The sequence below is a fragment of the Canis lupus genome, chromosome 23 (assembly GCF_003254725.2).
Source record: "Canis lupus dingo isolate Sandy chromosome 23, ASM325472v2, whole genome shotgun sequence".
NCBI lineage: Eukaryota > Metazoa > Chordata > Mammalia > Carnivora > Canidae > Canis > Canis lupus.
This window is the reverse complement of record NC_064265.1, coordinates 23,108,129-23,117,435: the sequence shown is the minus strand read 5'-3', so window position 1 is coordinate 23,117,435 and position 9,307 is coordinate 23,108,129. Positions and strand designations below refer to the sequence as shown.

At 40.8% G+C, this 9,307-nt stretch overlaps 2 pseudogenes; one reads left to right on the top strand and one right to left on the bottom strand.

The window, feature by feature from the left end:
- Positions 1 to 2,272: 2,272 nt before the first annotated feature.
- Positions 2,273 to 4,277, bottom strand: LOC112661032 (nuclear receptor subfamily 2 group C member 2-like; annotated as a pseudogene).
- A 32-nt stretch (positions 4,278 to 4,309) lies between these two features.
- On the top strand, positions 4,310 to 5,926 carry LOC112661031 (transcription initiation factor TFIID subunit 6-like; annotated as a pseudogene).
- Positions 5,927 to 9,307: the final 3,381 nt, after the last annotated feature.

Here is a 9,307-nt window from a genome sequence, read left to right as displayed (position 1 = left end):
AAAATTGCAGCATGGGGCAGCCTGGGTGGCTCAGCAGTTTAGCTCCGCCTTCAGCCCAGGGTGTGAACCTGGAGACCTCTGATCGAGTCCCACATTGGGCTCACTCGATGGAGCCTGCTTCTCCCCCTGCCTGTGTCTCTGCCTCTCTCTGTGTGTCTCTCATAAATGAATGAATAAAATCTTCAAAATAAATAAATAAATAAAGTTGCAACATGAAAGACACTTGAGATTTACTTTTTTTCCCTGTTAAAAAATAAGAGCTTTATTGAGTTATGATTTACACACCATACAATTTACCCATTTACAGTATACAAATCAATGGTTTTTAGTCTATTCACAGACACTTGGAACCATTGTCACAATTTTAAAGGATTTTCACTCCAAAAAGAAACATAACTGCTAGAAGTCATTCCCCATTTCTCCCAACCGCCTTCCTCAGCCCTAGGCAATCCCTAATCTATTTTCTGTTTCAATATGTTTGCCTATTTTGCATATTTCATGTAAACGGAATCATATAATATATGGTCTTTTGTGACTGGCTTCTTTCACTTAGCATCATGATTTCAAGATTCACCTAAGATGTAGCACAAATGCATTCTTCATTCCTTTTTATTGCTAAGTAATATGCTATTGTATAGATATGCCACATTTATTTATCCATTCATAAGTTGGATTTAGGTCCTTCCTGCTTTTTGGCTATTATGAGTAATTCTGCTATGAACATTTATGTAAAATTTTTTTGTGTGTGGGCATTTGTTTCTATTTCATTTGTTTCTATTAGGATCTATACCTAAGAGTACAACTGCTGGGTCATATGGTAACTTCACATTTACCCATTTGAGGAACTGCCAGCCTGCTTTTTGAAGCAGCCACACCATTTTACATTCCTGCTAGTAGAATATGAGGGTTCAGATTTATCTACATTCTCATGACATTTGTTACTATCTTTCTCTTTGATTCTAGCCATCCTAACAGGTGTGACATGGTATCTCAGTTACTTTTAATTTGCATTTCTCTGATGTGTTAATGATATTGAGCATTTTCCCATGTGTTTATTGGCCATTTTTATGTCTTCTTTAGAGAAATGTCTATTGAGATCATTTGTCCGTTAAAAAAAAATGGGTTGTTTCTGTTATTGAGTTGTAAGAGTTCTTTATTTTTAATGATTTTATTTATTTATTCATGAGAGACACAGGGAGAGAGAAACAGAGACACAGGCAGAGGGAGAAGCAGGCTCCCTGCAGGGAGGCTGATGTGGAACTTGATCCCAGGTCCCCCCCCCCCCCCCCCCGTGGATCACAACATTAGCCAAAGGTAGAGGCTCTGCTCAATCACTGAGCCACCAAGGTGTATTTTAGAATAAATTCTTTTTATCAGATACATGATATATAAAAATGTCTTCCCACTATGTAGGTTGTCTTTTTGCTTTCTTAAAGGTATACATTGAAGTACAAACGTTTTTAATTTCTTTCTTTTCTTTCTTCCACTGGTGTTTGTGCTTTTATTGTCATATCTAAGAAACCATTGCCTCATTCAAGGTCACGAAGATTTACACCAATGTTTTCTTCTAAGAGTTTTATAGTTTTAGTTCTTATATTTAAGTCCCTGTGGTTTATCTTGACTTTGGTGGATACATAAACCTACACAGGTAAAAATACAGAGTTTAATACACATATACACACCTACACACACAGCAGATGAGTACAAATAAAACTGAGGGAATCTTATTAAGATTGGTGGATTGTATCGTCAATATCTTGGTGTGATATAATACTATAGTATTATAAAATGTTACCACTATGGCAAATTGAGCAAAGTGTACAGGGATCTTTGTATCATTTCTTGGAACTGCATGTGAATCTAAAATTATGTCAATAAAACTTTTGATTAAAATTAGTAATCTTTAGAAATTGCTATTTTTCCTCTTTTTGCCCAATTAGTGGTTGTCACTTTTTGAAAAAAAATTTTTTTCCTCTATAAAAGGACAACATAACAAGTATTGCCAGATGAATTAAGAGCATTCTGTGGGTATAGGTAATTCTTGTCTTTAAAAATAAGAAATAGGTTGGATGCCTGGGTGGCTTAGCGGTTGAGTGTTGAGCATCTACCTTCACCTCAGGGCGTGATCCCAGGGCCCTGGATTGAGTCCTGCATCGGGCTCCCCGCAGGGAGCCTGCTTCTCCCTCTGCTTATGTCTCTGCCTCCTCCTCTGTGTCTCTCATGAGTAAATAAGTAAAATCTTAAAAAAAAAATAGGAAGATTCTTTTGTTCCTCAGCAGGTGTGTGCAGTGCACCAGAGACTGGCTCTGGTGATCTGGTCATTATACTCTGTCATCTCCATCTTGAGGATGTAGGGAATTATGCTATCAAAATATTGACAATGAGGCCAGTAAAAATAAATAAACAAATAAATAAAATGAAATAAATTAAGTTCTGTTACTGTTGGAGCTGATAGCCTGTGGCCAGCGGATATATGAGAATCTGGGCCACTCAGAAGGTGTCTTCTGAGTAGGGTTTCTGAACATAGTCTTGTAAGTCTATCTCTATTTTTTCTTGGACTTTTTCAGTCTGGTTTGTGCTGGTCAAACCTGGATGGTCAGGACTAAAGAGAACTGTAGCTTTAAGGTGTGCATACTCACCGCTGTCTATGTTCAGCTTCACCCTACTGTTAATAGAAGTCCTACTGATGCTTCCAGATGTGCTCCTTGACTTGCTTTATCCAGTAACCAGAAAGTTTATCTTCATTGATGCAGTTCTACAGGTGGTTGATGGTAGCTGCCAGGATATTGGAGAGACTTAAACCTGAGCACACTGGGTCAGGCCAAGGGTGAAGAGCTCATTCCAACAGGACAGCTTGAGGCTGGCGTTGCATCCCTGACCAAGTGTCTGAACTGCTGGGATTGGCCTGGGGTGATGCATGGGGAGGAAAAGCAAGTGTGATGTAGACTTGCAGATGTAGCCCATGTTGAGGTACTCGTATCATTATGAGCTTACATGTGTTCTAAGTGTCTAAAAGGAGGAAGCCTTTGACCTCAATGGTGGGTGGGGACTGGTCTCCAGTGATAACATGGATGCTCCATGGATCCTCCACTGGTGTCTGTCCTCCCTGCTAGGCTTGGAGACATGAAGCTGTCTGTGGTATTAGTGCTTTTGCTAACATATCAAATGCTGAAAGAATCTCACTTTCAGACTGGTTCTCCCATGGTGTTTCCAAAGCATTACCATTGTTAAGGGGTTTATATAGGTCTACAAAGGAGGTTACTATATTTGCTAGTATGCCCAGAGCCCCCTTGCTTGTCTCAGGTTTAGAATACATGGTCAGGAGAACTACACCATCCTGGCATATATCAAAGGCTCCTGGATGATTTCAAGTTTCTTAGTTAAAGCAGCACAATTGCTTGGTTTCTCCCATTGCACATTAAATGCCCCCTAACCCCCAAAGGGCTTCTGTTCTCACTGTATAGATTACATTTCCATACCCGTCTCTAAGCATTTTTTTATTCAACAAAACTGACAGCTGTGCTGGTGATGCTTATTGATGATACAGTCTTGGTTGCTTTGACAGATGTAGCTCAAATTTTCCTTGTACCTCTTTTGAATACATTTTGCATTCTTCACAACTGACATCTCCATCCATAGCAACAACCAGGAGCTTTGTGGCCACAGACCATATAGTACTCCACCCCCTGGGGCCGCAGTATGTGGGCCTTCCAGAGGAAATGCTCTGCAGAAGCAGAGTCCCTTATGATTTGGATCCTGCCAAGGATGAGGTTATCCCAGGTGGTGAGAATGAGCTACCTGGCACTGGATGTCTCCAGGAAAGCTGGGATCCCCTTCTCAGTCCCAGCTCCATCTGGAATGGTGCTTTCAGAATCCAGAGGTATCTACCACCACGGTGACTATCTGGATTTTCTGTCTGCTGGTCTGTAGCAACCTGAGCACACTGAGGCCAGGCTACAGCAGAGTGAGCGGAGGTTACCTGGGTGCACCTGGACGGCCTGAATTTCTCATGCCGGAAATTCCTGCAAGAGATCTGTGTGCAGTGCCTCAGCCACCCTGCACTGAACCAGTCTCCCCAAATTTGTAGCTGCCTGGGAAGCGAAATCACCAGAGAAACTCGAGATTTGGCACCCAAGTGGCCTAGAAGCAGGTAAGGTGTCTGTGGAGGCCCTAGGCAGAGGGTAGGGCACAAGAGGCCCAGCTCCCAGGCATTTGGCTGGTGGCAGGAGCCTAGGGTGGTGGGCTGATAAGGCTGTGGGCCAGGGGGCAGAGGGCATAGGGGATGGTTGTGGGGCAGAGGGCATAGGAGATGGCTGTGAGCACCCCGGGGTTGTGAGGAAAGATTGTTATTGTTTTTGTCAATGCAAGGTCAGAGTTCATGACCCCTGTGGCTCTGTAACTGGCTTGCTTTTTTCTTTAAAGTTTGAAAAATTACTTTATGAAGCCTTAGGAACTACTAAGTATAATTGATCTGTAGTCCAGAGTTAAATAAAATGTAATAATAGCGCAACTCCAAAATAAAAGTTGTGAGACCATGAAATTTCCCAACACTTGATTTTAATACATTGTGTTGATTTTCTAAAATGATTCAGAGACAATATTTACAGTAGCTGAAGTATTTATGAAAAAATCTGGCATCAGGTATTTATATATGTGTATATGTGTGTGTGTGTGTATGTATATATAAAACCCAAGATTATATGAACTAGGAAATAATTGTATGTCTCTACAGCAGTACTAGAGTGTACAGTTTGAGACTGAGATTTATATTTGGAAAGGGAGCAGACGTTTCCAAAATCTGCTCATCTTTCCAATGTGCATGGTGATGGTACTGAAGGATAACCCCACACTGGATTTAGAAAACTCCACACATGAATTGATTCCAGCTGTGAGGACCTGCCTTTCAGGCAGACATCTGGGCCTGCAGTCAGATGTGGACAATCCTTGGGTGATTTGCCACCTGCCTCATAGCCCAGATCTGTAGACATTTCTGCACAACTACTAACAACATCCAGTCCCAGGTCACTATGACCTTCACCAAGAGCTAGGTGGACTGAGAAGACTTGTGGATAACTCATGGTGGCTCCATTTCAGGCTTGGCAGAGCTGGGACACGATGTGATTAAGATTCTGATTCTACCATGACTACAGCAGGAAGTGAAGTGGCTCTGCAGTGTCCTGGATGGCCCTGTGCTGAGCAACATCAACTGCATCTGAGTTGACCACATGCAGGGCCTCCTCCTGAAACACTATGCCTTAGTACCAGCTGCTCCCACATCTGATAATTAGGATTCCTGTGGGGCAGAATTTGGGGCCCTGGACTCCTCCTTTCCTCCCATGTGGCAGAGCTCTGGCCAGGTTGCTCTACAGGCTCAGTAGGTCAGCAGGACTGCTCTGATCACCCCTCATCATTGGTCCACAATGACCTCTTACGGGCCCCTCAGCTTGGTCCTAGGACCTCTGTTTTGCTAAAGGTTCCGGTGCCACCATACTGCCCATCCAGACACAGGTGTGTCTGTGAACTGCTGCTCCATCTTACTCTTCCCCTCCTCTAACCAAGTTTAGGATAATGTCATTGTCCTCCATGACTCTTATACCCAATAGGTCTTATCCCTCAGCTGTTCATCTTCTGGTGCAGGTTCTAGCACTACCTCTCCTGTCACCACCACTATCCCCAGTGTGCAGCCCACTGTTATACTACTGATCTCCATGGCCACAATTGCACCCCCACCTTCCTTTGGTCCCTGGTATTGTCCAGAAGTATGTCATGGTCTCTCTTCCCCCAATAGAGGAGGGGCAAAGGATGCCCTATTACCCATCCTTCTCCCAGTCCTCAGCCCCCTCCCAACTTGAGGGCAGTGCCTTCTGTGAGAGAAATAGGAAGCTGGGGACAGCCCTCCTCCAGCTCCAGGGACTCCAAAGGCTAATGGCTTCTAGTCCCCTAGATCTGGCTGCTCACATCACCCTGCTCCTTGATGCTGTTACACATCAGTCTACTTTCTTCTTCCCCCCAGATTCTTACATGCATGCTGGGTGGCAGACTGTTTCTCCCACATTACTTTCTATTTAGATACTGTGCAGCCAATTCCATATCATAAAAGTTTGATTTGTTAAAAAAAAAAAAGAAAGAAAGAAAAGACTTCAATGTAAGACCTGGAACCATGAAACTCCTGGCAGAAAACATAAGCAGTGAGGCCCCTTGACAGTGGTGTTGGTGATAATTTTTGGGATTTGACACCAAGAGCAAAGGCAACAAAAACAAAAATAGACAAGAGGGACTACATCAAACTAAAAAAGCTTTTGCACAGTGAAGGAAACCACCAACAAAACAAATGGGAAAAGATATTTCAAATGATATATCTGACGAGACTAATATCCAAAATATATAAAGAACATATACAACTGAACAGTAAAAACCCCAAATAATCCAATTTAAAAATGGGCAGGGAACCTGAATAGACATTTTTCTGTTTTGTTTTAAGTAGGCTCCATGCCCAGTGTGGATGCCAACATAGGGCTTGAACTCACAACCCTGAGATCAAGACCTGAGTTAAGATCAGGAGTTGAATACTTAACTGACTAAACACCCCTGAATAGATGTTTTCCCAAAGAAGGCACACAGCCAACAGACACATGAAAAGGTGCTCAACATCACTAATCCCTGGGAAAATGAAAATCAAACCCACGATGACATACCATGTTACACCTGTCACAATGGCACTACTTTCACAAAGACAAGAAATAAGTGGTGACAAAGATATGGAATTAAGGAGATCCTTATGCATTGTTGACAGGACTGTAAATTGGAGCAGCCACTGTGAAAACAGTATATAGTTTCCCCCCAAAATTAAAAATAGAAATACCATATGATCCAGTAATTCTACTACTGGATATTTTTACCCAAAGAAAATGAAAACACTAATTTGAAAACATATGCACCCCTATGTTAATTGCAACATTATTTACAATAGCCAAATTATGAAAGTCACCTAAATGGCATAGGTGATATATGGGTAAGTGTGTGTGTTGTGTGTGTGTGTGCACACACACAGACACACACACACACACATATATATATAATAGGTATTATATATATAATAAAATGGGATGTAACTCAGCTATAAAAATGAATATGATCTTGCCATTTGCAATAATATGCATGTACCTAGAAAGTATTATGCTAAGTGAAATAGATGGAGAAATTAAGTAAGGAAGTTAAAAAAAAAGGTGAGTTGTTAGGACGGATAGAAAATGGAGACATTTATAAACTTAAAGTTAATAATGCTAATTGGAAGGAGAGGTTGTTAAAAGAGCCTGGGTTGTTTGAAACAGAGATTTTTGAAATGAAGCAATTGAAGGAAATGAAAAAGTTCAAAGTATCACCATGGGAGTAGGTAGCTAGGATAAAGTTATGAAGAAGTTAGGGACCTCTGAGGTCAGTTATTCGATTGATTGCCTATGTGGACAGTGAGCTCCCCCAGCATTTATTTATGGCAGAGCTTGGAGGTGAGTCATGTGCCAAGTCACAGGTGAATGACGGGGAATGACCTAAAAAAGGAAAAACAGGAAGAAATGAGAGGAACAATAGTCTGGATTGTCAGAGGATAATCTACGGTAACCCAAGAGGGCTATAGGGCCAGCCAGCAGTACCCTTGGGGAAGTCCAATTTCAACTAAGTCAAGGTGGTAGATAGAGGAGGGATTGTGGGCCAGGCTGAGATTATAGGGAGTTTGTTGATTATGAATCACCAGGTGTTCAACAGGTGTAGTAGGTTTTGTAGAAGGGAAGTGGACAAAGGATATGAGACCAGGTCATGGGCCATGCAGTACAAGTATTAAGGGATGGATGGTATCCTGAAATGTTGTTGAGGGGGTGGTTTACATTTTGGATATTGATATTTTAAAGCAAGGACTAGAGCCAAAGTGGATTTAACTCTCAAACCTACTTTTTGAGGATGAGTAGGAACTAATGAGTAGCAGCTAATGACTTTTTTTTTTTTTTTTAAGGCCAGATAGCAGCTAACAGAATCAGAATCATTTTCTTTCCTGCTGGGTGAAAAATGATATCTCCTTGCTGATTTAAATTGCATTTCTTTAATTTCAAGTGAGGTTGGGCATATTTTCATGTACTTTTAAAACAATTGTTTTAAAGTAGATTATCTTTTTCTTCTTTTTAAAGTTTGTACCAGCCCTTAGTAAATTGAGGAAATTAGCTCTTTGATATATGCATTACAAATATTTTTTCCCATTATTTATTTGTCTTTGACTTTGTTTATAGTATTTTGTCATGTAGCAGTTTTTAAAAGTTTGTTCTAGATTTACTAATCTTTCTTTTTTATGATTCTGGGGTTTTGTTCCTTTTACTTTCTAATATTATAAATTATTTACTTGTGATTTGTTCTGGAAGTTTTTGGAATTCATTTTAATAGTAAAATCTTTTTTCTATTTGGAATTAAATTTGGTATAAGAGGTGAGGAAGAGATCTAGCTTAATTTTCTTAGCAGATAGATGTTCAATTGTCCCAGCACCACTTAGCTACTGATGTGAAACGTTGTCTTTATCATAAATAAAATTCCAGGCCTATTTTAGGCCCATTTTAGAAGAATAAAGGTTTATGTAAGACTGCATGGTATCCTTGAGAGGCATGTTTGGAGTGAAATAAGACTAAATTCTGATTTTAGCACTTGGTGTTGACCTTGGCCAAGGAACTTCTCTGAGTTCTAGTTTTTTTTTTTTTTCCATCTTCAAAATGGATATGATCATAGCCTTTGAGGACTATGACAGTGTGTGAAATGCACGCACTAGAGCAATGTAAGCAAGGAAGAGCAAGAAAGGGGAAGGGAGGTCAGAGGAGTAAGGAACCAGGTTGTCTGATACTCTGTAGGCCATTGTGAAGATTTTGTTTTTTCACTTGAGGGAAATGGGAAACTGCTAAGGATTTTGAACAGATAAGTGGTATGATCTAATGTATTTTTTTTTTGTTAAAAAAAAAAGGGCTTTTGTGTTGAAATTATACAGTAGAAGGAAGCAGGGCAGAAGGGAATTGCAGTATTGAGAACAGAGGTGATGAAGGATTAGACCAGGATAGGAGCAGAGATTTGGGTAGGAAATGATAGGATTCTGGATGGAGTTGCCATCAACTGAGATGGAAAGACTTGTGAGTAGAGCAGATATGAAGGCAAAGATTGGGAGTTGGGAACTGATCATTAAATGTGTTAAATGTGACAGATTTACCACATATCCAAGTATAGATGTTAGGTGGGCACTGTACACACTTGGGGCTCAGGAGAGAGAGCCGACCTGGAGATG